Source organism: Triticum aestivum, chromosome 4D (assembly GCF_018294505.1).
Source record: "Triticum aestivum cultivar Chinese Spring chromosome 4D, IWGSC CS RefSeq v2.1, whole genome shotgun sequence".
Lineage (NCBI taxonomy): Eukaryota > Viridiplantae > Streptophyta > Magnoliopsida > Poales > Poaceae > Triticum > Triticum aestivum.
Genome location: NC_057805.1, coordinates 30,319,094 through 30,346,506, shown reverse-complemented (window position 1 = coordinate 30,346,506; position 27,413 = coordinate 30,319,094). Strand labels below are relative to the sequence as shown.

General features: G+C 44.9%; 1 pseudogene; it reads right to left on the bottom strand.

Annotated features, from left to right (window-relative positions):
• Positions 1 to 22,946: 22,946 nt before the first annotated feature.
• LOC123099503 (L-type lectin-domain containing receptor kinase IX.1-like) lies at positions 22,947 to 25,214 on the bottom strand (annotated as a pseudogene).
• Between the last annotated feature and the right edge of the window lie 2,199 nt (positions 25,215 to 27,413).

Genomic DNA, 27,413 nt, shown 5'->3' with positions numbered 1-27,413 from the left:
TTATACATGTTCCTCTGACTATGAGATTATGCAACTCCCGTTTACCGGAGGAACACTTTGTGTGCTACCAAACGTCACAACGTAAATGGGTGATTATAAAGGTGCTCTACAGGTGTCTCCAAAGGTACTTGTGGGGTTGGCGTATTTCGAGATTAGGATTTGTCACTCCGATTGTCGGAGAGGTATCTCTGGGCCCACTCGGTAATGCACATCACTATAAGCCTTGCAAGCATTGTGACTAATGAGTTAGTTGCGGGATGATGTATTACGGAACGAGTAAAGAGACTTGCCAGTAACGAGATTGAACTAGGTATCGAGATACCGACGATCGAATCTTGGGCAAGTAACATACCGATGACAAAGGGAACAACGTATGTTGTTATGCGGTCTGACCGATAAAGATCTTCGTAGAATATGTGGGAGCCAATATGGGCATCCAGGTCCCGCTATTGGTTATTGACCGGAGAGGTGTCTCGGTCATGTCTACATAGTTCTCGAACCCATAGGGTCCGCACGCTTAACGTTACGATGACAGTTTTATTGAGTTTTGATGTATCGAAGGAGTTCGGAGTCCCAGATGAGATCGGGGATATGACGAGGAGTCTCGAAATGGCCGAGACGTAAAGATCGATATATTGGACGACTATATTCGGACTTCGGAAAGGTTCCGAGTGATTCGGGTATTTTTCGGAGTACCGGAGAGTTACGGGAATTCGTAGTGGGCCTTAATGGGCCATACGGCAAAGGAGAGAAAGACCCCAAAGGGTGGTCGCACCCCTCCCCATGGGCTAGTCCAAATTGGACTAGGGAGGGGGGGCGCCCCCTTCCTTCTTTCTCCTTCCCCCTTCCCTTCTCCTACTCCCACAAGGAAAGGAGGAGTCCTACTCCCGGTGGGAGTAGGACTCCCCCCTTTGGCGCGCCTCTCCCCTTGGCCGGCTGCCTCCCCCTTGCTCCTTTATATACGGGGGCAGGGGGGCACCCCATAGACACAACAATTGATCCTTGAGATCTTTTAGCCGTGTGCGGTGCCCCCATCCACCATATTACACCTCGATAATACCGTTGCGGAGCTTAGGCGAAGCCCTGCGTCGGTGGAACATCATCATCGTCACCACGCCGTCGTGCTGACGAAACTCCCCCTCAACACTCGGCTGGATCGGAGTTCGAGGGACGTCATCGAGCTGAACGTGTGTAGAACTCGGAGGTGCCGTGCGTTCGGTACTTGATCGGTCGGATCGTGAAGACGTACGACTACATCAACCGCGTTGTGATAACGCTTCCGCTGTCGGTCTACGAGGGTACGTGGATAACACTCTCCCCTCTCGTTGCTATGCATCACCATGATCTTGCGTGTGCGTAGGAATTTTTTTGAAATTACTACGTTCCCCAACAGTGGCATCCGAGCCTGGTTTTATGCGTTGATGTTATGCACGAATAGAACACAAGTGAGTTGTGGGCGATATAAGTCATACTGCTTACCAGCATGTCATACTTTGGTTCAGTGGTATTGTGAGATGGAGCGGCCCGGACCGACATTACGTGTACGCTTACGCGAGACTGGTTTCACCGTTGCGAGCACTCGTTGCTTAAAGGTGACTGGCGGGTGTCTGTCTCTCTCACTTTAGTTGAACCGAGTGTGGCTACGCCCGGTCCTTGCGAAGGTTAAAACAGCACCAACTTGACAAACTATCGTTGTGGTTTTGATGCGTAGGTAAGAACGGTTCTTGCTAAGCCCGTAGCAGCCACGTAAAACTTGCAACAACAAAGTAGAGGACGTCTAACTTGTTTTTGCAGGGCATGTTGTGATGTGATATGGTCAAGACATGATGTGATATAATTTTTTGTATGAGATGATCATGTTTTGTAACCGAGTTATCGGCAACTGGCAGGAGCCATATGGTTGTCGCTTTATTGTATGAAATGCAATCGCCATGTAATAGTTTTACTTTATCACTAAGCGGTAGCGATAGTCGTAAAAGCAATTAGTTGGCGAGACGACAACGATACTGCGATGGAGATCAAGGTGTCGCGCCAGTAACGATGGTGATCATGACGGTGCTTCGGAGATGGAGATCACGAACACGGTACTTCGGAGATGGAGATCACGAACACGGTGCTTCGGAGATGGAGATCACGAACACGGTACTTCGAAGATGGAGATCACGAACACGGTGCTTCAGAGATGGAGATCACAAGCACAAGATGATGATGGCCATATCATATCACTTATATTGATTGCATGTGATGTTAATCCTTTATGCATCTTATCTTGCTTTGATTGATGGTAGCATTATAAGATGATCTCTCACTAAAATTTCAAGATAAAAGTGTTCTCCCTGAGTATGCACCGTTGCGAAAGTTCTTCGTGTTGAGACACCACGTGATGATCGGGTGTGATAGGCTCTACGTTCAAATACAACGGGTGCAAAACAGTTGCACACGCGGAATACTCAGGTTAAACTTGACGAGCCTAGCATATATAGATATGGCCTCGGAACACAGAGACCGAAAGGTCGAGCGTGAATCATATAGTAGATATGATCAACATAGTCATGTTCACCATTGAAACTACTCCATCTCACGTGATGATCGGACATGGTTTAGTTGATTTGGATCACGTAATCACTTAGATGATTAGAGGGATATCTATCTAAGTGGGAGTTCTTAAGTAATATGATTAATTGAACTTAAATTTATCATGAACTTAGTCCTGATAGTATTTTTGCATATTATGTTGTAGATCAATAGCTCGCGTTGTTGCTTCCCTGTATTTATTTTTGATATGTTCCTAGAGAAAATTATGTTGAAAGATGTTAGTAGCAAAGATGCGGATTGGATCCGTGATCTGAGGATTATCGTCATTGCTGCACAGAAGAATTATGTCCTTAATGCACCGCTAGGTGACAGACCGATTGCAGGAGCAGATGCAGACGTTATGAACGTTTGGCTAGCTCAATATGATGACTACTTGATAGTTTAGTGCATCATGCTTAACGGCTTAGAATCGGGACTTCAAAGACGTTTTGAACGTCATGGACCATATGAGATGTTCCAGGAGTTGAAGTTAATATTTCAAGCAAATACCCGAGTTGAGAGATATGAAGTCTCCAACAAGTTCTATAGCTAAAAGATGGAGGAGAATCGCTCAACTGGTGAGCATGTGCTCAGATTGTCTGGGTACTACAATCGCTTGAATCAAGTGGGAGTTAATCTTCCAGATAAAATAGTGATTGACAGAATTCTCTAGTCACCATCACCAAGTTAGTAGAACTTCGTGATGAACTATAGTATGCAAGGGATGACGAAAGTAATTCCCGAGCTCTTCGTGATGCTGAAATCGACGAAGGTAGAAATCAAGAAAAACATCAAGTGTTGATAGTTGACGAGACCAATAGTTTCAAGGAAAGGGCAAAGGGAAGAAGGGGAACTTCAAGAAGAACGGCAAGCAAGTTGCTGCTCAAGTGAAGAAGCCTAAGTCTGGTCCTAAGCCTGAGACTAAGTGCTTCTACTACAAAGGGACTGTTCACTGGAAGCGGAACTACCCCAAGTATTTGGTGGATAAGAAGGATGGCAAAGTGAACAAAGGTATATTGGATATACATGTTATTGATGTGTACTTTACTAGTGTTTATAGCAACCCCTCGGTATTTGATACTGGTTCAGTTGCTAAGAGAAGTAACTCGAAACGGGAGTTGCAGAATAAAGAGAGACTAGTAAAAAGGCGAGGTGACGATGTGTGTTGGAAGTAGTTCCAAGATTGATATGATCATCATCGCACACTCCCTGTACTTTAGGGATTAGTGTTGAAACTAAATAAGTGTTATTTGGTGTTTGCGTTGAGCATGAATATGATTTGATCATGTTTATTGCAATACGGTTATTCATTTAAGTTAGAGAACAATTGTTGTTCTGTTTACATGAATAAAAACCTTCTATGGTCATACACACCAACGAAAATGGTTTGTTGGATCTCGATCGTAGTGATACACATAATCATAATATTGAAGCCAAAAGATGCAAAGTTAATAATGATAGTGCAACTTATTTGTTGCACTGCCGTTTAGGTCATATTGGTGTAAAGCGCATGAAGAAACTCCATACTGATGGGATTTTGGAATCAGTTGATTATGAATCACTTGATGCTTGCGAACCATGCCTCATGGGCAAGATGACTAAAACGCCGTTCTCCGGAACTATAGAGAGAGCAATAGATTTTTTGGAAATCATACATACAGATGTATGTGGTCCGATGAATATTGAGGCTCGTAGCAGGTATCATTATTTTCTGACCTTCACAGATGATTTGAGCAGATATGGGTATATCTACTTAATGAAACAAAAGTCTGAAACATTTGAAAAGTTCATATAATTTCAGAGTGAAGCGAAAATCATCATAACAAGAAAATAAAGTTTCTACGATTTGATCATGGAGAAGAGTATTTTAGTTACGAGTTTGGCCTTCAGTTAAAACAATGTGAAATAGTTTCACTACTCACGCCACCTGGAACACCACAGCATAATGGTGTGTCCGAACGTCATAACCGTACTTTATTGGATATAGTGCAATCTATGATGTCTCTTACCAATTTACCACTATCGTTTTGGGGTTATGCATTAGAGACAGCTACATTCACGTTAAAAAGGGCACCATCAAAATCCGTTGAGACGACGCCTTATGAACTGAGGTTTAGCAAGAAACCAAAGTTGTCGTTTCTTAAAATTTTGGGGTTGCGATGCTTATGTGAAAAAGTTTCATCCTGATAAGCTCAAACCCAAATCGGAGAAATGTGTCTTCATAGGATACCCAAAGGAAACAGTTGGGTATACCTTCTATCACAGATCCAAAGGCAAGACATTCGTTGCTTAGTATGGATCCTTTCTAGAGAAGGAGTTTCTCTCGAAAGAAGTGAGTGGGAGGAAAGTAAAACTTGATGAGGTAACTGTACCTGCTCCCTTATTGGAAACTTGATGAGACTCGCTGGGCCCTTGGACGCAGAGGGAGAGCTGGCGAGGCTTGGGAGACCGCTTGTAGGTGCTAGTGAAGTTGCGGACGAAGACTTCTGTGAAGTCCAGCCAACAGCGCGCACATGGCTCAACAGCCTCAAGCCCTACAGCATCAACAGTTGGCTGGACTTCACAGAAGTCTTCGTCCGCAACTTCACTAGCACCTACAAGCGGCCTCCCAAGCCTCGCCAGCTCTCCCTCTGCATCCAAGGGCCCTGCGCACTGTACCTGCTCCCTTATTGGAAAGTTAGCCTCTACGATCTCGTGGTAGATCAACTCTTGTAATACTCATATCATCAAGATCAATCAAGCAGGAAGTAGGGTATTACCTCCATCGAGAGGGCCCGAACCTGGGTAAACATTGTGTCCCCCGCCTCCTGTTACCATCCGCCTTAGACGCACAGTTCGGGACCCCCTACCCGAGATCCGCCGGTTTTGACACCGACACCTGGGTCCACCTTATATATGGCGGGTGTTGGGGAATGTTGCATGGGAAACAAAAATTTCCTACGCTCACCAAGATCCAATCTAGGAGATGACCATCTACGAGAGGAGAGATTGGATCTACATACCCCTGTAGATCGCTAAGCGGAAGCGTTAAGAAATACGGTTGTTGTAGTCGAACGTCTTCGCGATCCAATCACGATCCGCCCCGCGAACTCCCGATCCAAGTGCCCAACAGACAACACCTTGATGTCTACTACACAACCTTCTTCTTGTAGATGTTGTTGGGCCTCCAAGTGCAGAGGTTTGTAGGACAGTAGCAAATTTCCCTCAAGTGGATGACCTAAGGTGTATCAATCCGTGGGAGGTGTAGGATGAAAATGGTCTCTCTCAAACAACCCTGCAACCAAATAACAAAGAGTCTCTTGTGTCCCCAACACACAAAATACAATGGTAAATTGTATAGGTGCACTAGTTCGGCGAAGAGATGGTGATACAAGTGCAATATGGATGGTAGATATAGGTTTTTGTAATATGAAAATTTAAAAACAGCAAGGTAACAAGTAATAAAAGTGAGCGTAAACGGTATTGCAATGCGTTGAAACAAGGCCTAGGGTTCATACTTTCACTAGTGCAAGTTCTGTCAACAATAATGACATAATTGGATCATATAACTATCCCTTAACATGCAACAAAGAGTCACTCCAAAGTCACTAATAGAGGAGAACAAATGAAGAGATTATGGTAGGGTACGAAACCACCTCAAAGTTATTCTTTCCAATCAATCCGTTGGGCTATTCCTATAAGTGTCACAAACAGCCCTAGAGTTTGTACTAGAATAACACCTTAAGACACAAATCAACCAAAACCCTAATGTCACCTAGATACTCCAATGTCACCTCAAGTATCCGTGGGTATGATTATACGATATGCATCACACAATCTCAGATTCATCTATTCAACCAACACAAAGTACTTCAAAGAGTGCCCCAAAGTTTCTACTAGAGAGTCAAGACGAAAACGTGTGCCAACCCCTATGCATAGGTTCATGGGCGGAACCCGCAAGTTGATCACCAAAACATACATCAAGTGGATCACGTGATATCCCATTGTCACCACAGATAAGCATGGCAAGACATACATCAAGTGTTCTCAAATCCTTAAAGACTCAATCCGATAAGATAACTTCAAAGGGAAAACTCAATCCATTACAAGAGAGTAGAGGGGGAGAAGCAACATAAGATCCAACTATAATAGCAAAGCTCGCGATACATCAAGATCGTACCAAATCAAGAACATGAGAGAGAGATATCAAACACATAGCTACTAGTACATACCCTCAGCCCTGAGGGTGAACTACTCCCTCCTCGTCATGGAGAGCACCGGGATGATGAAGATGGCCACCGGTGAGGGCTCCCCCCTCCGGCAGGGTGCCGGAACAGGGCCCCGATTGGTTTTTGGTGGCTACAGAGGCTTGCGGCGGCGGAACTCCCGATCTATTCTGTTCCCCGATCGTTTTAGGGTATATGGATATATATAGGCGAAAGAAATACGCCAGGGGAGCCACAAGGGGCCCACGAGGGTGGAGGGCGCGCCCAGGGGGGGTGGGCGCGCCCCCTGCCTCGTGCCTCCCTCGTTGCTTTCCGGACGTGCACTCCAAGTCTCCCGGGTTGCTTTCCTTCCAAAAATAACTTCTCCAGAAGGTTTCATTCCGTTTCGACTCCGTTTGATATTCCTTTTCTTCGAAACACTGAAACAAGGGAAAAAAACAGGAACTGGCACTGGGCTCTGGATCAATAGGTTAGTCCCAAAAATAATATAAAAGTGCATAGTAAAGCCCATAAAACATCCAAGATGGATAATATAATAGCATGAATACTTCATAAATTATAGATATGTTGGAGACGTATCAGCATCCCCAAGCTTAATTCCTGCTCGTCCTCAAGTAGGTAAATGATAAAAGAAAGAATTTATGAAGTGTGAATGCTAGCAGGTGCATAAGTTTGATCAATGATAATTTCAATCACCTTTTCTAGCATCATTATATGTCATAACAGTAGCTCAACTCATAGAACTTTTCATGATCAAGTAACAAACTATTCACGTGTTAAAGTATAGATCATAAACTTTCTTGAAAACTAACAAACTATGTTCTCAGTCATCAAACAATTGCAATTCATCTTATTTTCAGGAAGAGCCTTTGTCAGAGCTTTGATTCAGCAACCTTCACATACTCAACTATCATTTAGTCTTCCATGATTGCTACCACTCAAAGCATATTTTTAGAACAAATAGTATTCATCGAACACAGAGAAAGATAGGGGCTTAATGTTTCGCCTCCCAACCTTTTACCTCAAGGGTAATGTCAACAATAATAATTCATGATCAAATATATTTGAATGGCCATATATGCTTAGATCTTTCCATCACATGATGCTTGCCAACTAAAGAGTAGGTCGGAATGAGAAGGAATACTACTGACTCTTGCATAAAAGTAAAAGATGGGCCCTTCACAGAGGGAAGCAGGGATTTGCAGAAGTGCCAGAGCTCGAAGAAAAAACAGAGATGAAAATAATTTTGAGAGGTATGCTTTCATTGTCAACATAACGACCAAGAGTTCCCAATATCTTCCATACTACATACATTATAGGCGGTTCCCAAACAGAAAGGTAAAGATTTTTACTCCCCCTCCACCAACAATCATCAATCCATGGCTTGCCCGAAACAACGGGTGCCTCCAACTAACATCAAACCTGGGGGAGTTTTGTTTGCAATTATTTTTTATTTGATTTCGATCTTCTGATCATGGGACTGGGCATCCCAGTTACCAGCCATTTTCTCGTGAATGATGAGCGGAGTCCACTCATCGTGAGAATAACCCACCTAGCATGGAAGATACTGCTAGCCCCTAGTCGCTACATGAGCGATTCGGGCATACAAAACAGATTATTATTTGAAGGTTTAGAGTTTGGCACATGCAAATTTACTTGGAACGGCAGGTAAATACCGCATACAGGTAGATATGGTGGACACTCATGGAAGAAACTTGGTTCAAGGAATTTGGATGCACAAGCAGTATTCCCGCTTAGTACAGATATTTTGGCTAGCAAAGGATTCTAAATAGCAAGCACCACATGTTAGAGGATCCAAAACAATATAACTTATACAAATATACCCAAGCATAACTCATTATGTTGTCTTCCTTGTCCACCTTCAACTAATTTACTCAGGTTTGAAAATAATTAATGGGGATCACAATCATAGAAGATGTCCAAGATAGTATATTTATATGTGAAATCTCTCTTCCTTCAATATTGTTTCATGAATTGTTCAAGTGACCAATAGAATGTTTGCTAACCTTCAATAAATTTACCACCTCTACTTCTTATATGTGAAGGCAATACTCCCCATGGGAAAGGCATATGAAACATATATAATTTCAGATTTATGACATTCAAATCATTCAACTATTTACTCATAGGATATAAGTGAAGCACACGAGTAAATGACAAACTACTCCAAAAAGATATAAGTGAAGATCAATGAGTAGTTAAATAATTATGTAGCTATGTGAAGACTCTCTATCATTTAAGAATTTCAGATCTTGGTATTTTATTCAAACAGCAAGCAAAGCTAAAGAAAATAAAACGACGCTCCAAGCAAGATACATATCATGTGGTGAATAAAAATATAGCTCCAAGTAAAGTTACCGATGAACGAAGACGAAAGAGGGGATGCCTTCCGGGGCATCCCCAAGCTTAGGCTTTTGGTTATCCTTGAAAATTGCCTTGGGGTGCCTTGGGCATCCCCAAGATTTGGCTCTTGCCACTCCTTATTCCATAGTTCATTGAATCTTTACCCAAAACTTGAAAACTTCACAACACAAAACTTAAGAGAAAACTCGTAAGCTCCGTTAGCAAAAGAAAACAAAACACCACTTCAAGGTACTGTAATGAACTCATTATTTATTTATATTGGTGTTAAACCTACTGTATTCCAACTTCTCTATGGTTTATAAACTATTTTACTAGCCATAGAGTCATCAAAATAAGCAAACAACACACGAAAAACAGAATCTGTCAAAAACAGAACAGTTTGTAGTAATCTGTAACTAACGAAAACTTCTGGAACTCCAAAAATTCTAAAATACATTGGTGGACCTGAGGAATTTGTCTAGTAGTCATCTGCAAAAAGAATCAACTAAATATCACTCTCCATTAAAAAGTTTTAACTAATCTCGTGAGCGCTAAAGTTTCTGTTTTTTACAGCATGATCATAAAGACTTCACCCAAGTCTTCCCAAAGGTTCTACTTGGCACAAACACTAATTAAAACACAAAACCACATCTAAACAGAAGCTAGATGGATTATTTATTCCTAAACAGAACCAATAAGTAAGAAACTAAAATAAAATTGGGTTGCCTCCCAACAAGCGCTATCGTTTAACGCCCCTAGCTAGGCATGATGATTTCAATGATGCTCACATAAAAGATAAGAATTGAAACATAAACAGAGCATCATGAAGAATATGACTAGCACATTTAAGTCTAACCCACTTCCTATGCATAGGGATTTTGTGAGCAAACAACTTATGGGAACAAGAATCAACTTGCATAGGAAGGCAAAACAAGCATAACTTCAAAACTTTAAGCACATAGAGAGGAAACTTGATATTATTGCAATTCTTACAAGCATATATTCCTCCCTCATAATAATTTTCAGTGGCTTCATGAATGAATTCAACAATATAACCAGCACCTAAAGCATTCTTTTCATGATCTACAAGCATAGAAATTTTATTACTCTCCACATAAGCAAAATTCTTTTCATTCGGAAAAGTGGGAGTATCATAAGAGACTTGAATACTATAAATTGTTTCCACATTAAAAGAGTAATGATCAGAAAAAGGGTAATCATAATCATGACAATTTTTATAAATATAATCATCACTACTTTTTTTAACATAAGTTTCATCACAATAATCATCATAAGTAGCAACTTTGTTCTCATCATAATCGATTGAAACCTCTTCCAAGATAGTGGACTCATCACTAAATAAAGTTATGACCTCTCCAAATCCACTTTCATAAATATTATAAGATTCAACATCCTCCAAAATAGTGGGATCATTACTTCCTAAAGTTGACACTCTTCCAAACCCACTTTCATCAATATAATCATCATAAATAGGAGGCATGCTTTCATCATAATAAATTTGCTCATCAAAACTTGGGGGACAAAACATATCATGTTCATCAAACATAGCATCCAGCTTGTGGCTTTGCATATCATTAGCATCATGGGTATTCAAGGAATTCATACTAACAACATTGCAATCATGCTCATCATACAAAGATTTAGTGCCAAACATTCTAATGCATTCTTCCTCTAGCAATTGAGCACAATTACCGGAATCCTTATTTTCACGGAAGACATTAAAAAGATGAAGCGTATGAGACAAACTCAATTCCATTTTTTTGTACTTTTCTTTTATAGACTAAACTAGTGATAAAACAAGAAACAAAAAGATTCGATTGCAAGATCTAAAGATATACCTTCAAGCACTCACCTCCCTGGCAACGGCGCCAGAAACTAGCTTAGTTGACGGGGTGTGAGTGCCGCTTACCTAGCCTCCACGGCAATGGCGCCAGAAAAGAGCTTGATGTCTACTACGCAACATTCTTCTTGTAGACGTTGTTGGGCCTCCAAGTGCAGAGGTTTGTAGGACAGTAGCAAATTTCCCTCAAGTGGATGACCTAAGGTTTATCAATCCGTGGGAGGTGTAGGATGAAGATGGTCTCTCTCAAACAACCCTGCAACCAAATAACAAAGAGTCTCTTGTGTCCCCAACACACCCAATACAATGGTAAATTGTATAGGTGCACTAGTTCGGCGAAGAGATGGTGATACAAGTGCAATATGGATGGTAGATATAGGTTTTTGTAATATGAAAATATAAAAACAGCAAGGTAACAAGTAATAAAAGTGAGCGTAGACGGTATTGCAATGCGTTGAAACAAGGCCTAGGGTTCATACTTTCACTAGTGCAAGTTCTCTCAACAATAATAACATAATTGGATCATATAACTATCCCTCAACATGCAACAAAGAGTCACTCCAAAGTCACTAATAGAGGAGAACAAACGAAGAGATTATGGTAGGGTACGAAACCACCTCAAAGTTATTCTTTCCAATCAATTCGTTGGGCTATTCCTATAAGTGTCACAAACAGTGTAGCGACCCGACCCGAATGGATCAAGTCTCTGTGCTTAAGTGTCATCCCTGGATCGGTATGCTGACACGCACAGTACTCGAGGATTTATAACAGAGGTAAATCACATGTATAAAGTAACGTAAATACTATTACCTCAATCCAAATAGCGGAAGTAACAAGGTTGTGGATTCCCATCAACACCAACGGCAAAGTTGAGTGTAGAAATCATAACCCTAACGTATCACTTACTCGTCATAGATATCCTGCAACATGAAACATTGCAGCCCGAAAATGGGTCAGCACATGGAATATGCTGGCAAATTCATACCATAGAGAAATGATGAACAAAGGCTATCACTACATGCGTATATGGCTGGTGGAAGAGCTCTATGGTTATAATGTTTTTGCGAAAAGCCAATTTTTCCCTACTGCAAAGGAATAAATTTTATTTGACTATCATGGTAGTTGTTAAACATTGAGATGGTTGACAGCATCTCAATCCCAATTAAGTATCATCATTAACCCAACAAGATTAATTAAAGTAACATGATGAGATCAATATGAATATCCAAAGACCAGAGACTCAAAATTGTCCATAACCGGGGACACGGCTAACCATGATTAGTTTGTACACTCTGCAGAGGTTTGTGCACTTTTCCCCACAAGACTCGATCTCCTCCGTTGGGATTCTCGCACTACATGGTGTTTGAGAAACGGATGACCGAGACACAGTCTTTCAGAAGCATTAACTCTAACCCCGGGTAGACAGTACCAACCTACATCCCCTACATCTGCTAGCCTACCACTGGAAGAGGTCATGCAACATACTCAACTATGCTAGAGCCCATAATAGCTTGTGGCTGCACACGGAAGTTTCTAGCATGAATAATCTTATGATCCCTTTGAGCCTGGGTGGCGGTCCATAGGAGAATCACACGGAACCCCGGGATTTCCAAAAAAAGGCAATCACTGGATACCCCAGGTGCCTCAATCCACCCAGATGTGTATTTAAGTAGCCACCTTAAGTTGAACCATTAATTAACAATCTCACATCTGTCATGGAATACACTCAAACCCAATCCACGTCTACGAGCATAGCATAGCAGTATAAGCAAAACGTAGAAGTAACTCCCAAGGTTTGAATGCAGGACAATAGGTTCCTACCTCATCAACTACTTCCCAAACCCACAAGTTAAGAGATCCTACTCATGCAATGTGTGAGGGTTGATCTAATGCATAAAAACTGGGTAATAAAGGGATATGATCAAAGTGTGAACTTGCCTGCAATGTTGATGAAGATAATTCGCACTCATAACTCTTGATAGTTCTACTCGTCACACTCCGTTTCAATCTATCGTAAGCAAGCAATAGTAACCACACATAAGCAATCACTCAAAAGATCAGAAAGAACGAAGAAGACGATTCGGAAAACATCAAAACCAAGCAAATAACTCTTGCAATATAAAACAATTTCTAACAGTACCAAAATTATATGAATTTGGCCTTATCGGAAAGTTTAGGTCAAGAGCTTCGATTAGCAAAAAGAATCAACTCAAACGGAGCTACGAAACTCAAGTTATGCTCAAACGAAGTTTGAAGTCAAATCTGATCTAATTCAAATTTTTAAAATTTCAAAAACATGTTTGAGTTGGATTACTGGATAGAGGGGATCATAACGAAGAAGTGGGCGTTGGTTTCGTTGGATTTGGACAAACGAGTAAAAAGTTGTGACCGATTGAAGAACAGGGGCTATTCTGCAAATAACTTATTCACAAACGGGTCCCTGGCGGAAATTAAAAGAAAAAGAAAAAACTACATACCGAACGTTCGTTACAGAATGCTAACGAACGAATCCGTTTGTTGCCGAACCCTAGCTAATGAACGTTCGCAAAAAGAACGTTTGGGGGAAAAGAAAAAACAAAGACGCGATCTGGATCGTTGGATCCAGATCCAACGGACGGGAGGCGGCGGTTACCGCGGCGATCGCCGGAGTCGGGGAGGACGACGGCGGCGGCTTCGGTCTCGGCCGGGGCGGCAGCTCCGCTGGTCGAGGAGGGTAACAGAGAGGTCGGGGAGGGGCGGCGCGGCGAGGCGAGGAGGATGGCGGCGTCGACGATGGTCCACGGCGACGGGACGGAGCGGGGCAGCGGCGGCGGATCTCGCCGGCGGCGGCGGGATGCAGCGCAAGGGCGGTGGCGCGAGGGGAGAGAGAGAAGGGGAAGAAGGCGGCGGGGTGCGGCTTTTAAAGGGGCCAGGGGCTGCGGCTTCCTTGGGGAAAGGGGCGGCCGGCGGCGTGGCTTGCTCGGACTCCGGCGAGTCCGGGTGGAGCACGGGAGGAGGAAGGCGGCGGCGGAATCTTGGGCCTGGGCTGGCTCGGCGGGGCTGGCCCGGTTGGCGCGTGGAAAGTTTTTTTTAAACAGACAAACAAAAAAATAAATAAAAAATATTATATAGGCATATAATATATCAAAATTTTCAGAAAAAGATTTCCTACAGCATGGGCATTTTTCTAGCATTAAATAAAATCCACAGAAATTCAAATAAATCAAAGAGTGCTACTGCTCTACTAAAATCCAATAAAAATCATTTAAAAAAAATACCAAAATGAATTCAAATTTATTTCTCTCCAATTTTCTATTGTAGGGAATCATGTTACCCTATTTTCCATAAATTTTTATTTTGGAGAAAAATAATTTGAATAAAACTCAAATAACTCCAATATTGAAAATAATTTCAAAATGGATTTTAAATTTGAGTTTCTTTGAAACTCCCAACTCATATTTCATATATTTTAAAGAAGTCATTTTATCTTCTCTCGTGAAAATCATTGAGTTGCATAAAGTTTCAGAATTGGAAATATTTTAAATGAAATTCAAATTTTTTCAACACCCCTTGTCATTTCAATAAATGGAAGAAGTCATGTCATCTTCTCTCTAGGGTTTTGTGGTGAAAAGAATTTGAATTTACGGAGATCATAAAAGCAGAAATGAAAGCTTGGGAAAGTCCTTTTATTCCCTCTCATTTAACTTTCAAAAGTTTCAAATTTCACTCACTTTCAGTCAATCAATCACACAACAACCAAACAATCAATCAAATATATCTATTTATTCTAACATTCCAAAATTTAGAATTTTGGGATGTTACAAACAGCCCTAGAGTTCGTACTAGAATAACACCTTAAGACACAAATCAACCAAAACCCTAATGTCACCTAAATACTCCAATGTCACCTCAAGTATCTGTGGGTATGATTATACGATATGCATCACACAATCTCAGATTCATCTATTCAACCAACACAAAGTACTTCAAAGAGTGCCCCAAAGTTTCTACCGGAGAGTCAAGACGAAAACGTGTGCCAACCCCTATGCATAGGTTCATGGGCGGAACCCGCAAGTTGATCACCAAAACATACATCAAGTGGATCACGTGATATCCCATTGTCACCACAGATAAGCACGGCAAGAAATACATCAAGTGTTCTCAAATCCTTAAAGACTCAATCCGATAAGATAACTTCAAAGGGAAAACTCAATCCATCACAAGAGGGTAGAGGGGGAGAAGCAACATAAGATCCAACTATAATAGCAAAGCTCGCAATACATCAAGATCGTGCCAAATCAAGAACACGAGAGAGAGAGAGAGATCAAACACATAGCTACTGGTACATACCCTCAGCCCCGAGGGTGAACTACTCCCTCCTCGTCATGGAGAGCGCTGGGATGATGAAGATGGCCACCAGTGAGGGTTCCCCCCTCCGGCAGGGTGCCGGAACAGGGTCCCGATTGGTTTTTGGTGGCTACAGAGGCTTGCGGCGGCGGAACTCCCAATCTATTCTGTTCCCCGATCGTTTTAGGGTATATGGATATTTATAGGCGGAAGAAATACATCAGGGGAGCCACAAGGGGCCCACGAGGGTGGAGGGCGCGCCCAGGGGGGTGGGCGCCCCCCTGCCTCGTGCCTCCCTCGTTGCTTCCCTGACGTGCACTCCAAGTCTCCCGGGTTGCTTTCCTTCCAAAAATAACTTCTCTAGAAGGTTTCATTCCGTTTCGACTTTGTTTGATATTCCTTTTCTTCGAAACACTGAAACAAGGAAAAAAACAGGAACTGGCACTGGGCTCTGGGTCAATAGGTTAGTCCCAAAAATAATATAAAAGTGCATAGTAAAGCCCATAAAACATCCAAGATGGATAATATAATAGCATGAATACTTCATAAATTATAGATACGTTGGAGACGTATCACACCTCCGCGTTCAATACACGTATGGCTTGATGATGCCTTCACCTCCTTGATCCAGCGAGCGATGGTGAAGTAGTAGCTCGAGTGCTCCGGCAGCACGACGGCGTGGTGGCGGTGGTGGTGGCGGAATGTCAGCAGAGCTTCGCTAAGCACTACGGATAGGAAGAGGGATGCAAGGGAGAGGAGAGGCAGCGCCGTGGCGTGGAGATGTGCTCTGGGGTGCGGCTACCCTCTCTCTACCTCTCTATATATAGGGGGAAGGGAGGAGGAGGAGGCGCTCTAGATCCAATCTAGGAGTGGCGGCCAAGGCAGATGCGATCTCCCCTAGGGTGACTTGCCCCCCAAGCCGGGAGGTGGGAAGCCCTAGGGGGCGCCCCCAACCATCCTGGTTACGTGAGATGGGGTGAGGGGGGCGCTCAGCCCCTTAGTGGGCTGGTTTTCCCCCTCCCCTTGGCCCATGGGGCCCCCTAACACTTGTCGGGGCCCCCGAAACCCCTTTCGGTGACGTTGGTCATCACCTGGTACCCCCGGAACAATTTCGGACTCCAATACCTGGATCCTTCAGCACCTCTGCCGGCTCTATTCTCGACAGGTTCTCCGACGGTTCCATGCGTCGATGGCGGAAGGAATGAGAGGCTGGGAGAAAAGAGCGAGAATTGGGCGGAGAGCAGCGAGGGATGGAAAAAGTGAGTGGGGAGTTTTGGCATTGAAACAATGCGGGACGCTCCAAAAACATTGGCTCCGCCTTCCTTTTGGGTGGGCTAGGGGGTAGAGAGCGATGTTTCGCGTGTCCGGACACCCACAAAGGCCCCCCCTCACGTTTGTCTCCGGTTTGCGGGATAAAACACGTCCGGACCACGGCACGGACCGATACAGGACCGTGTTGGATGGCTTTTGCGTTCCGGACGAATGCGGGCGGTTTGCGGGTCGCTGTTGGAGATGCCCTTACCCCCTCGTCACTTTCTCCTATTCATTGTGCTTCCCAAACTCCTCTCGGTTAGATTAAGCCTTTAGGATTAACGTGAATATGATCTTGATCAGAAGTGTGATTAGTACCTTTTGATGGCCGTGGCCATCGAAGTGTTGGAAATATTCCCCAGAGGCAATAATATTGTATTATTATATTGGCATGTTTATAATTAAAATTTTATATTCTATCTTACAACTGCTATGATCCTGAATATGGGATTTAGTGGAAAACTCATATGCACATGTAGAACGATAAACGGTAAAATAACATTCGTAGTCTCACCTCTAAGACTGGCTCAAGTGTTGTTGGTGATTACGTTTTCCGTATCTTGATATATCATTAAGTCAACGATAGTATCAAAACAACATTGAGAGTATGATGTTAGAAGCGATCATATTGAATCGTCCCAAACTTATTTGTTATACTTTGAGATAATATCATCATAAGTCAATTGCTATAACACGGACTGTTAATGTGTGATTTAGTTCCTTAGACCATGAGAGTATTGTAGTCACTTCTTTTCGTACGATTAGCTTTGGGGTTGCTCAAACATCATCAGTAACTTGGTGATTATAATGACAACTTACAGGTTCATCGGAAAGTTTGACAAGGGACTCGATAGCTCAAGAGTGGAATTTGCTCCTCCGGTGATGGAGAGATATTCAGGGCCCTCTAGGTGTGATGGCATCCATCATTGTGTGGCCAGAGACAGGTGATACTACATTAGGGGATGCTATATAACATGTTAATGAGAAAGAAGAACAAAACCAGCAACAAGGAGACCGATATAGTGAGCATGCGTATGGCTCAAGAGGATACCGACAGATCTCACCTCGGGTTTTGTAAAGTATCGCGAAGCAAAGGTAACATCACATGACAACCAAAGGTTCACTCTAATGTCATTCGTGTAATCATAGGGATCGATATGGACGTCCATAGTTCCGCTACCAGTCATTGAACGAAGGAGTTTCGTTCATGTCTATGATTTACCGAACCTACGAGATCACAAGCTTAAGGTAACCACGATCTGCTGAGTGTTAGTAGGATGTGAGTATCAAGGTTATATTTGTGTAATTGTTTCATTAATATTCGGAATAGTTTCGGGAGGAACCGAAAGTGTTTCGGGGTCACCGAAAGGGTTTCAGAGTTTATCGGGCAATACCGGGTATTTTTGGTAAATAATATATAGGTGGAAAATGTCTACGATGGTGTTAAATTAATAATAAAAGACTCTAGTGAATGTTAGGATGCTTTTATATTTAATTAAATATAAACGAGCCTTAAAAGGCCAAGGGCAGAAAGCTACTTGGGGCACATGGGCCCAATTAGGAGGTGGCGCCCCTCCCCCCCCCCCCTTAAGATGGAAGGGGAGGCCGAATTAGAGGCAGTTTTTCCCTCCTATTGGCCAGCCAAGGGGGAGGGGGAACTTTCCCCCTTGTGTGGCGCCTCCTCTCCCCTCTCCAACCTATATATACTAGAGGATTTAGACATTTTGAAGATACAAGTTTTGGAGCCTCCTCTAGTTCTTCTAGTTCTAGTTCAAGTTGATCCTAGTTGATCTAATTACAGATAGACCTAGTTCCTCTAATCCTCATAATTAGAAGCCCAGTGTGGTTCTAATCTCCTCCCTTTAATTCTTCGGCGACGATTAACTCTGGACAGCGAAGCGTTGCCGGATCGTGAAGATTGTACGCTTGCAACCAAGTAGAGAGGCCGTGCTTTCAGTCTTCTGTTCGAGTGATCGTTCATGGGTGGTTTGCAGGATCATTCATTTATGGTTTGAGGGACTCCAAGTATGATCTACACTGACTCTTCTACTTCTGCTGCACTCCGGAGTCGGTAACGATCGTGATCCAAACCTTATATGCACCTTCATATTATTCATGGGTGATCGTAGGGCGATTTTTTCTACTATGTTTCCCAACACGAAGACTGAGGAAAATCCCTCTCCTGCTTGATGCAGGCGTGAAGAAGGGTGGGGCCATGGTGATGTAGTCGTGGAGGGGCGGGAGTGTTGCTAAACGTAGTAGAAAACAAAAAAGTTTGCACCTACGACCACTCAAGATCAATATGAAGATGAATAACATGTTGGGTTCATGATCATTACCGTCATCGAGTTGCAGTGAAAGAAGAACTTGTCGGTGTAGATCCTACACTATAAAAAAAAGACACATCCCTGACATTATGGCCCAAACAAAAACTTTTTCTGTCATGGTTATGACACTTCTATGACGATAATTGTGACAAAAACACGTATCATAGTAGATGTGGTGGGCTCCTACTTCTATGACAAAAAATCATGACAGAAAAATGGGCTTATCGCTTATAGTATATCATTCTATCTTTCACAACATGAAACATATTGTCAACGATTTTGGCTACACGGAACGACTTGTTGTTCCTCTCATAGAAAACTGCGTGTTTGTAATCGAAGTAAGTGGTTTAATAATGTTGTCTACCGCTTTCAAATTCAGGACAAACATTCTTTCGACATACAACCTACTTGGTAGCCTCTTAACATGCCACATATTTGTTTAGATCATTAGTGATGCTATGATTGTTAATTTGGAGCTTTTGCCACGAGAAAACTCCATTGACGAGGGTGTGGATGTAACATGACATGGAATTATTATTATCCACACACCTCAACAAAACAATGTTTGAATAATCTACGATATCGACGTTACCAAACATCTTATTAGTGAGCATGTGAACTTTATTGCCTTGCATGTACTGAAGACTTTTTAACGGCCTTTCCGGTGGTCCATTTATGGACTTGTACATTTGCAAATTATCTTGATTATAAATAGGGGATGTTCATACTTGAATACACCACTATCCCAAGTGACACCTAACCAATCTAGGAGACAACACTCTCCATAAGGAAATAGATGTTGTTTTTGATGATGAACTCCTTGCTCTTGTGCTTCAAAAGATGGTCTCCTCAACACTCAATCAATCTCTCATAGATTTGGCATGGTGGTTGGAGAAGGATTGAAGTGGAAAGCAACTTGAGTGGGCTAGAAATCAAGGATCAAATGGTTGGAGTGGAATCCATTGATTTCAAACAAGTATAGGTGGTTCTCTCTCATAAAATGGATATGGAAAGTGGTGGCTTCGTCCTGGGTGCTTTCTTTGAGAGTAGGTGGTGTGGGTGGGGTATATATAGCCTTCACTAAAAATCTAATCGTTAGACATCTTTATGCACAACTCGGTGGGACCGGTTGAAACACTCAGTGAGACCGATCAGTGCAAAAGGTTTGAACTTTAGGTATTTCTGTGAGATCGGATGAATCCACCCGGTGGGACTGATTGAAGATGACCCGAGCACTTTTGACGACGAATGGAAGTAGGGTTATGGGTACTTGCCGAGCTCTGGTGGTCTTCGTACACGCGTAGTTTGCCAGCGGTATCCACTTTGAAATTCAAGCACCCAAAACAGAAGATCTGCCTGTCGGTGAAGGTGATGGCCTGGAAGCGATTCTTTGCCCCCTTGGAGTGGAACTGAAGACAACCGAGGGTTGGGTCTTGTTTGGTCGTATGCCCGTGGGCCTTATAAGCCGAGAACGCCATTTCGATCTGGTTGGTCGGATGTGCGCGTACCATCCTCTACCTGGCGACCAACTATTGGAGTTTCATGCGGCAGTATTGTCGGGAGACAACTATTTGTTTGGTACGGATGGACAAGGACGATCGAGGGTCAGGACGAAGACACATTGAGTTTACCCATGTTCAGGCTCTCCATGGAGGAGGTATGACCCTACTCTTGCCACGTTGTCTTTATTATCACGGTGGTCACTGGGACCTAAGGGACCACCAACGAGATTTGTTCTCGTGATTATAGTCATGTGCTTGGCGGCAGAGGATGTGGTTTTGGAAAGAGGGTATATCCTAGTGTTTCTTTTCTCCCTCCAAGGGGGTCCTGGGTCCACCTTATATATGGCGGGTGTTGGGGAATGTTGCATGGGAAACAAAAAAGTTCCTACGCTCACCAAGATCCAATCTAGGAGATGACCATCTATGAGAGGAGAGATTGGATCTACATACCCTTGTAGATTGCTAAGCGGAAGCATTAAGAAACACGGTTGAAATAGTCGAACGTCTTCGCGATCCAATCACGATCCAACCCGCGAACTCCCGATCCAAGTGCCGAACAGACGGCACCTCCACGTTCAACACACGTATGGCTTGATGACGCCTTCACCTCCTCGATCCAGCGAGCGATGGTGAAGTAGTAGCTCGAGTGCTATGGCAGCACGACGGCATGGTGGCGGTGGTGGTGGCGGAATCTCAGCAGAGCTTCGCTAAGCACTACGGAGAGGAAGAGGGATGCAAGGGAGAGGAGAGGCAGCGCCATGGCGTGGAGATGTGCTCTAGGGTGCGGCTACCCTCTCTCTACCTCTCTCTATATATTGGGGGAATGGAGGAGGAGGAGGCGCTCTAGATCCAATCTAGGAGTGGCGGCCAAGGCATATGGGATCTCCCCTAGGGTGACTTGCCCCCCAAGCCGGGAGGTGGGAAGCCCTAGGGGGCGCCCCCAACCCTCCTGGTTACGTGAGATGGTGTGAAGGGGGCGCTCAGCCCCTTAGTGGGTTGGTTTGCCCCCTCCCCTTGGCCCATGGGGCCCCCTAACACTTGCTAGGGCCCCCTAACACTTGCCGGGGCCCCCGAAACCCCTTCGGTGACGTTGGTCATCACCCGGTACCCCCGGAACAATTCCGGACTGCAATTCCGGACTCTAATACCGGAATGGTCCAATATATCGATCTTCACCTCCGGACCATTCCGGAGTTCCTCGTCACGTCCAGGATCTCATCCGGGACTCCGAACAACCTTCGGTAACCACCATAATGACTCAACTATACTTATATCGTCACCAAACGTTAAGTGTGTAGACCCTGCGGGTTCGAGAACTATGCAGACATGACCGAGACACCTCTACGATCAATAACCAATAGCGGGACCTGGATGCCCATATTGGTTCCTACATATTATATGAAGATCTTATCGGTCGAACCTCGATGTCAAGGATTTAGCTAATCCCGTATGTAGTTCCTTTGTCTATCGGTATGTTACTTGCCCGAGATTCGATCGTCGGTATCTCCATACCTAGTTCAATCTCGTTACCGGCAAGTCTCTTTACTCGTTCTGTAATACAAGATCTCATGCCTAACTCATTGCAGACATTGCTTGCAAGCTTATTGTGATGTTGTATTACCGAGTGGGCCCTGAGATACCTGTCCATCATACGGAGTGACAAATCCCAGTCTTGATCCATGCCAACTCAACAGAGACCCTCGGAGATACCTGTAGAGCACCTTTATAGTCACCCACTTACGTTGCGATGTTTGGTACACACAAGGCACTGCTTCGGTGTGAGTGAGTTGCATGATCTCATGGTCATAGGAACATATGCTTGACATGCAGAAAAGCGATAGCAATAAACTTGATATGATCATATGCTACGTTCATAGTTTGGGTCTTGTCCATCACATCATTCTCCTAATGATGTGATCCCGTTATCAAATGACAACGCATGTCCATGGCTAGGAAACCATAGCCATCTTTGATCAACGAGCTAGTCCGGTAGAGGCTTACTAGGGACATGTTGTTTTCTATGTATCCACACATGTATCTGAGTTTTCGATCAATAAAATTCTAGCATGGATAATAAACGATTATCATGAACAGGAAAATATGATAATAACCAATTTATTATTGCTTCTAGGGCATATTTCCAACAACGGGCCCTCATGTTACATTAGCTCGTTGTCCTTCTTGGGCTCTCTCTGGGGAGCATTGTACCGAGAAGCCACTAGATAGGCGGACTCGACTCCCGAGCCCTTCCCGTCCTTCTCCTTGTTCTTCCTCTCTTGGATCCAGTTCTCCGTTCATTCCTTCTTCCCGCGCCACATGTGCATCTAGTTATTTGCTTATTGCATGCAGTTGATTGCACTATTTTTTCTTTTGCATGCATTTTATTAGCATCACATGGTGTCATTGATCGTGTGCTCGGGAGCTAGTGGGCAGATCTGCATGTTTTCCTCTTTCTCAAACAATCATGCATAATCTGTCATCTGCCGCCTGAAAGCTCAGATGCGGAAACTAATGTAGAATCAATTGCCGTTGTAAATGTCGCGACGGGCATCTTTGCTGGAAGGCTTGGCAGAGGCGCCTCAAATCGTAGCACGTTCATAGCTTGCTTGATGGACGGCCTCAGGCTCCGGTCAGGGTGCGCGCACCAGAGCCCTACCACCACCATGCACTCCATCTCCCGGTCGTCGAACTCTAGGTTGAGCTGCGCATCGGCCGCATCAAGGGTCCTTCCGCGTTCCCATGAATCCCAGACCCATTGCACTAGATGGATAACATCCTCTCGTCCCCGAGCAACCGCGGGCCGCTTCCCGCACGCGATCTCGAGCATGACAACGCCGAAGCTGTAGACATCAGACTCTGCGCTGGTCCTTCCGGTGACCACGCACTCAGGGTCCATGTAGCCCATTGTTCCTGCAAGACCTGTTGTGTATGGTCCTCGGCCGTGGTCGACAAGCCGCGCGAGCCCAAAATCGCCAAGTTTGGCACAGAAAGACGCGTCTAACATGATGTTGCTTGGCTTGATGTCACGGTGCAGAACACATTGCTCCCAGTCCTGATGCAGGTACAAAAGTGCCGACCCTAACCCCAACACGATCTCATACCTAAGAACAACACAAAACAAAATAACTTAAAACATATTAGTTTGGAGAGACAAGTTAGAGGCCGGAGATGAGCAATATTTACACATACTGGTAGTATGTTATACGCACCTGAGTGGCCACGATAATGTGGCATTTGAACTGTAAAGGTGAGTGTCTAGGCTGCCGTGGGGCATAAGATCGTAGACAAGCAAGAGCTCGCCGCCGCCATGGCACCAGCCAATGAGCTGTACGAGGTTTCGATGTCTCAGCCGGCTTATGATTTTCACCTCTGAGATATACTCCTTCCTCCCTTGCTTGGAGGTCTTGGACACTCTTTTTATAGCCACCTCAACTTTAAGCTCCTTCAAGAATCCTTTGTACACGGAACCGAAGCCACCTTCACCTAGCTTCTTCTCGTCAGAGAAGTTGCCGGTGGCGACCGCAAGATCACTATACCGAAACCGCTTGGGCCCGGTCCCTTTCTCGAAGTCATCTCCCAATGGATCATCCTCAAAAGTATCTACTTGACTCGCCATGCGATTTCGCCTCCGACAGCGCAAAAGGAAACAAATCAAGAGACTCGACGAGACGATGAACCCAACGACGACACCAGCAGACACGCCGGCCACCAGCTGCTTCCTGCTCCTAGTCCGGCCGGTGGCAAGTGGCGGAGCTTCTGAATGAGAAGAACACCACATTACCATCAATGAGATATCTTCAGCAATTGAGGTGAGAGCGCAGAGAACCAGTAAAAAAAAATCGGAAAAGGAAGTAACAATAGCACGGAAGTTACTAACCTACTGCTCCTGGTGGGATATTGGACGGGGGTGGCTGTGCACCTGGTGAGATATTGGACGGCGGTGGCTGTGCAAGTGGCGGTGGAAGAGTGACACGGAGGAAGTCGCCGTCGCCGATGTTGTATATGGCGTAGCAGCTGTAGCCCTTAACCAAACCACCGGTGTTGTTAGGGAACACACTCGAGAGGTTTGACACGAATTCGGTAAGGCACCTGCTGCACTCGCTCGCGTTCAGGTCCCTCGTGCACTGCACCAGACCGTGGATGGTCGTCGGCGACTGCGAGCTGGCCGCGTACGGCACGCTCCCGTTAGCGAGCCGCAGCGGCGAACGCGCGGCCTCCGCCACTAGCCGGGTGAGCAGACCCCACCTCGTGCTGTTCATGCTGGCCGGATAGTCCACCTTGGTATAGTCCCACGAGTAGAAGGCGACGGTGAGGTCGGCGACGGAGACGAAGGACTCGTTGGAGTAGCGGAGAAGGCACGAGTCGTAGGCGCCCTTCATCTGCCGGCTGAACGGGCACGACTGCTGTATCCCGGAGGCCGCGGCGTAGAGGCAGTCGCGGCACTGGTTCCAGCTGCGGTCGGCATAGCACGAGATGAGGCCGAACACCTCGTCCGGCGATTCGCCGGCCGTACCGTTGTAGTAGAAACGGTTGTCGAGGGCACGCGCCGGGAGGTCGGCCACGAGGGCCAGAAGATTCAGCCGGTACCGGCTATCTCCTGTGTAGTTGCCCGTGGTCGAGCAGTAAGGATTAAACGGCCAGTATGTCTGCCCCTCTGCTACAGCGACGCCGACGCAAGAGGAGGACATGACAACGGCGGCGAGACGAGGAGAAGCAGGAGAAGGTGCCGTGGAGCAGTTGCCATCGATCGACGCTAAGCTAGCTACTAGCTGTACAGTCAAGGCGCGACGCGTAGGTATATGTAATGTAACTACATCGTCAGTCCTGACAAATAATGGCGAAGATAAACAATTTCAGTTGAGCACTGGTTCAAACGATGCGACCGGAGAGAGACAGGGATATACCAAGTCTACACATGTGTGAGAACATGGAGATTGTCCATGGATCCTCGTCACAGACAACATCACAAATCAATTGAGAACCTTATAGGTTTGGCCGAACGTTTCAACGTGTGGACTCTGGAGTTTTAGGAGAACTGCCGGCCCCGGCCGGCCCGTTCTATCGCAGAAATGATTGTTTATTAATTAACAACACAAAATACATTAGAGCATGGTTAATAACACTAGATGACATGGCACTGTGATCGAGGACTCAACCCCTGCGAGGACTGCCTAATCACTGTACAACCATCGGCCCCAATTTGTTTTGTCCGTTTGGGGCGATGAAACGGACACTCGTGTATTGTTTTGCATGTCCGGTCGGTGTATCTAACACGCGGCCGTAGCAACTTGTTCGCATTGCATCTGAACTTTTTGAAAAAAAGCAGCCGCATATTTTAAAAAACACACATAAAACATAATTAAGCATTAACATAAATTTAAAAATGTTCAAACTAGTCCCGTTAGCACATTTAAACCTGACTTAAACTAAAAAAAATAAAAAAAGATAGATGAGACGCCGCCGCAGTGGTCGTCTTGGATGTCGTTGTCGGTGTCAAAACCGGTAGATCTTGGGTAGGGGGTCCCGAACTATGCGTCTGAGGATTGATGGTAACAAGGGACAAGTGGGACACAATGTTTACCCAGGTTCGGGCCCTCTTAATTGAGGTAAAACCCTACGTCCTGCTTGATTGTATTTGATGAGTATAGGGGTTACAAGAGTTGATCTACCTTGAGATCGTAATGGCTAAACCCTAGTTGTCTAGCCTATGAGAATTCTGATGGCCTCTACGGACTAAACCCTCCGGTTTATATATACATGGGAGGGATCTAGGGTTGTACAGAGTCGGTTGGTGGAGAAAGGAACTAACATATCCGGACACCAAACTTGCCTTCCACGCATAGAAGAGTCCAACCCGGACACGGGAGAAAGTCTTCTACTTGTATCTTCACGGCCCATCAGTCCGGCCCATAGTAAACGGTCCGGACACCCGAGGACCCCCTAATCCAGGACTCCGTCAGTAGCCCTTGAACCAATCTTCGATGACGATGTGTTCGGCACGCGGATTATCTTCGGCATTGCAATGCGGGTTCCTTCTCCTGAATACTTTTAGGATAATTCTATGCACAAAGGAACTGTATCCGGCTCTGTATAATCGATTCAACCCTTAGCCACGAAGGCAAGATATCCAAATAAAACAATGTCTTGTACTGACAACTTTTTTCGGTGAAGCGTCACACCCGACCCTTCAATATTTCGAACCGTTTTCACGCCTCCCGCGTCGCGTTTCAAGGCATAGCCTCCATTGGCATGTCTTGTCAAAAGAGAGATCGTGCCCGCCTATTGTGGGATCCTCATCAATACATTTGGCTAATCCAACCATGCCGTTTGCACGATCTCTTTGGGAACAGGCGAGTTTTAAGGCTTGAGTGGGGGGTGTTCGGTATTTCACTGCCAATAAGAGGGTAAAGACTCCTCCTTTTTCCCCACGCCTTCTTCCATCTCCTGCCTTCCCTCCCTCTGAGCTCCAGCGCCCAAAATCTCAATCTTTCCCACTGCCACCAGCCTCTCCAGCCATGTCTGGATCCGGTTCTGAGGGCAAGTGGGAGGCCTCCTCCGTCACCGAGAGGGACGTCAAGGAGATCCGGGGTGCGGGATATCTGTCCGCGGATATCGCGCACAGGCTCCCTGCCAAGGATCAAGTCATCCCCACTCCGGAGCCCGGCGAAATGGTTGTATTCATTCCTCACTTCCTCCGATGGCTAGTGTTTCCCCTCCATCCCTTCGTCCGGGGCCTCATGTTCTACTATGGGCTAGATTTCCATGATCTAGCCCCGAATTCCTTCCTCCACATATCGGTGTTCATCGTCGTGTGCGAGGCTCTGCTCCGCATTCCCCCACACTTCGGCCTATGCCTCAAGGTCTTCAATCTGAAGCCGAAGGTCATCGATGGGCAGCACGCGGACTGCGGCGGCGCCATGGTAAGCAAGCTCCCCAATGCCAT